Source organism: Canis aureus, chromosome X (assembly GCF_053574225.1).
Source record: "Canis aureus isolate CA01 chromosome X, VMU_Caureus_v.1.0, whole genome shotgun sequence".
NCBI classification, from domain to species: domain Eukaryota; kingdom Metazoa; phylum Chordata; class Mammalia; order Carnivora; family Canidae; genus Canis; species Canis aureus.
The window spans coordinates 75827127-75831690 of NC_135649.1; positions in this window are offsets into that span (position 1 = coordinate 75827127).

Genomic DNA, 4564 nt, shown 5'->3' on the forward strand with positions numbered 1-4564 from the left:
TGCCCCCCTACTAGTATTGTATTACTATTGATTAGTTTTTGTATGTATTTTAACTGTTTTATGTATTTGTATGCTCCCATTATGGGTGGATAAGTGTTTACAATTGTTTTAGATTCATGTTGGATTATCTCCTTTATTATTATATATTATTTGTCTTTTATTACAGTCCTTTTTTAAATATTTTATTTATTCATGAGAGACACACAGAGAGACAGGCAGAGATGTAGGCAGAGGGAGAAACAGGCTCCATGCAGGAGCCCAGTGTGGGACTCAATTCCTAATTCCATTAGGATCATGGCCTGAGCCAAAGGCAGATGCTCAACTGCTGAGTCACCCAGGAGTCCCTTTTATTACAATCCTTAAAGTCTATTTTTCTCTGATGTAAATATTGCTACACAGGTTTCTTTTAACATCCATTTGCATGAGAAACATTTCTCTATCCTCTTAGTTTCAATCTGTAGGTGTCTTTAGGGCTAAAAGGAGTCTCCTGTAGGCAGCATATATATGTGTGTGTGTGTGTGTTTTTAATCCGTTTTGTCACCCTTGGTCTTCTGAGTGGAGCATTTATTACATTGCATTCAAAAAATCATGATTGATATATATTGACACTTTATCGTCACTTTTTCTGACCTTTTTTCCTATCCTTCCTTCTCTTTCTCTTTCATGATTTCCAAGCTTTCTGAATGATATATTTGAATTTATTCTTTTTATGCTTTGCATAACTATGAGTGATTCAGATATGTTATTACCATTAGGTTTGTATATAACATCTTCTGCATATAGCATTTATATTACGATGATAGTTGTTTAATACTGAATCCATTGTTTACTCCTATATTCCCTATGTCTTAGGTATATGGTGTCATATTTTACATCCTTTCATTTGGTGAGTTCCTGGACTAAACTTTTACAGAAATATTAACTTTTACTGCATTTCTGTTTCCTATTTTCATACTGCTGTGTAGTTTTCTTTCCACTCAAAATTTTCCCTTTAATATAACCTATAGGGCTACTTTAGTGATTATGAACACTTTTAGTTTTTGTTTGCCCTGGAAACTTTTTTATCACTCTTATTTTGGATGATAGAATATTATTGGCTGCAGACCCATGCAGCACATTAAACATATAATACCACTCCTTTCTGGCCTGGAATGTCTGCTGAAAAATCCACTGATAGCTTTATGGGTTTTCCTTGTATGTAACTGTTTTCTTTTTTTCTTCCTTCTTTTAACTTTTTTTCTTTATCACTATATTTAGCCATTTTAGTTACTATGTAACTTGATGTGTATCTGCTTTTGTTGATTTTGTTGGGGGTTCCCTGCATCCCTCGGATGTGGATATCTGTTTCCTTCCCCAGAGTAGGGATATTTTCAGCTATTATTTCTTTAGATAAATTTTCTGCCCTCTTTTCTGTCTCTTCTTCCTCTAGGATGCTTATAAAGCAAATACATTTGACAGATTTGCTGAGTTCTCTAAACCTATTTTCTTTTTGCATAATTCTTTTTACTCTCTTTTGTTTAGCTTGATTACTATCCATTACTCTACCTTCTTGGTCATTAATTTATTCCTCTGCTTTTTCCTGCCTGTCATGAATTCTATCAAGCATGCTTCTATTTGTTCATTGAGCATATTATTTCTATTATGTTGTTCCTTATCTGCCTGTTAGGGGTCTCACTGATGCCTTCCACTCTTTTCTCAAGTCCAGCATCTTTATGATAATTTATTTGAATTTTTAACCTGTCATTTTTAATTTATAGCTGTCTTACTTAGAGCCGGGGCCTTATCCTGTTATTTCATTTGGGTTAAATTTTTCTGTTATCTCACTTTTCCAATCTCTGTAACTGTTTTGCTGTTTAAGGGGTCAGCTATGTCTCCTGTTCTTGAAGTTAATGGCCTTAAGAAGAAGAGATCCTGTAGTGCCTGCTGTGTAGTGATTCCACTTCTGCAAGGCATTGTGTTTTATTATATAAATAGAGATTTGCCAACATATACTATAACACCAGTGCTCATCCCATCAAGTGCCCTCCTCACAGCCTGACACCCAGTCACCCCATCCCCCTGCATGCCTCCGTTTCCACTACCCCTTGTTCCTTTCCCAGAGTTAGGACTCTAGTGTTTTGTCAACCTCTCTAATTTTTCCCACTCACTTTCTCTCCTTTCCCCTATAATCCCTTTCACTATTTATTATAGTCTCCATATGAGTGAAACCATATAATGATTGTCCTCTGATTGACTTATTTAACTCAGCATAATACCTTCCAGGTCCATCCACATCAAAGAAAATGGCGGGTATTCATCAATTCTAATGGCAGAGTAATATTCCAATGTAAATCTATACCACATCTTCTTTATCTATTTATCCTTTTATGTACACTGAGGTTCCTTCCACAGATTGGCAATTGGGGACATTGATGTTATAAACAATGGGTGCAGGTGTCCTGGTGTTTCATTGCATCTCTATCATTGGGGTAAATACCACTAGTGCAATTGCTGGGTCGTAGGGTAGCTGTATTTTTAACTCTTTGAGGAACAGGCCGATAACCAGAGGGGAAATTGAAGCAGTCATCAAAAACCTCCCCAGACACAAAAGTCCAGGGCCAGGTGGCTTCCCAGGGGATTCCTATCAACTGTTCAAAGTAGAAAGAATACCTATTCTACTAAAGTGTTCCAAAAGATCGAAAGGGATGGAATACTTCCAAACTCCTTCTATGAGGCCAGCATCACCTTAAGTCCAAAACCAGACAAAGACCCCACCAAAAAGGAGAATTATAGACCAATATCCTTGATGAGCACAGATGCAAAAATTATCAACAAATTACTAGCCAATAGGATTCAACACTACATTAAGAACATTATTCACCATGACCAAGTAGGATTTATTCCCGGGACACAAGGCTGGTTCAACACTCGTAAAACAATCAATGTGATTCATCATATCAGCAAGAGAAAAACCAAGAACCATATGATCCTCTCAATAGATGCAGAGAAAGCATTTGACAAAATACAGCATCCATTCCTGATCAAAAATTTTCAGAGTGTAGGGACAGAGGGAACATTCCTCAGCACCTTAGAAGCCATCTACAAAAAGCTCAAAGCAAATATCATTCAAATGGAGAAACACTAAGAGGCTTCTTTCCCCTAAGGTCAGGAACAAGACAGGGATGTCCACTCTCACTACTGCTGTTCAACATAGTACTAGAAATCCTAGCCTCAGCAATCAGCCAACAAAAAGAAATAAAAGGCATTCAAATTGGCAAAGAAGAAGTCAAACTCTCCCTCTTCGCAGATGACATGATACTCTACATAGAAAACCCAAGCCTCCACCCCAAGATTGCTAGAACTCATACAGCAATTCTGCAGAGTGGCAGGATACAAAATCAATGCCCAGAAGTCAGTGTCATTTCTATACCCTAACAATGAGAATGAAGAAAGAGAAATTAAGGAATCAATCCCATTAACAATTGCACCCCAAAGCATAAGATACCTAGGAATAAACCCAACCAAAGAGGTAAAGGATCTATACCCTAAAAGCTACAGAACAGTTCTGAAAGAAATTGAGGAAGACACAAAGAGATGGAAAAATATTTCATACTAATGGATTGCAAGAATTAATATTGTGAAAATGTCAATGCTACCCAGGGCAATTTACACATTCAATGCAATCCTTATCAAAGTACCTTGGACTTTCTTCAGAGAGTTGGAATAAATCATCTTAAGATTTGTGTGGAATCAAAAAAGACCCCAATTAGCCAGGGGAATATTGAAAAAGAAAACTAGAGCTGGGGGCATTACAATGCCAGATTTAAGATTGTACTACAAAGCTGTGGTCATCATGGCAATGTGGCACTGGCACAAAAGCAGACACATAGTTCAATGGAACAGAATAGAGAATCCAGTAGTGGATCCCCAACTGTAAGTTCAACTAATATTCAACAAAGCAGGAAATACTATCCACTGGAAAAAGGACAGTCTCTTCAATAAATGGTACTGGGAATATTGGACAGCCACATACAGAAGAATGAAACTAGACCATTCTCTTATACCATACACAAAGATAAACTCAAAATGGATGAAATATCTCAATGTGAGAAAAGATTCCATCAAAATCCTAGAGGAGAAAACTTGGCCACAGCAACTTCTTGCAAGGTACATCCATGAAGGCAAGAGAAACAAAAGCAAAAATGAATTATTGGGATTTCATCAAGATAAGAAGCTTCTGCACCACAAAAGAAACAGTCAACAAAATTAAAAGACAACCTACAGAATGGGAGAAGATATTGCAAATGACCTATCAGATAAAGGGCTAGTATCCAAGATCTATAAAGAACTTATTAAAATCAACATCAAAGAAACAAACAATCCAATCCTGAAATGGGTAAAAAACATGCACAGAAATTTCACAGAGTAAGACATAGACCTGGCCAACAAGCACATGAGAAAGTGCTCCTCATCACTGGCCATCAGGAAAATACAAATCAAAACCACAATGAGATACCACCTCACACCAGTGAGAATGGGGAAAATTAACAAAGCAGGAAACCACAAATGTTGGAGAGGATGCGGA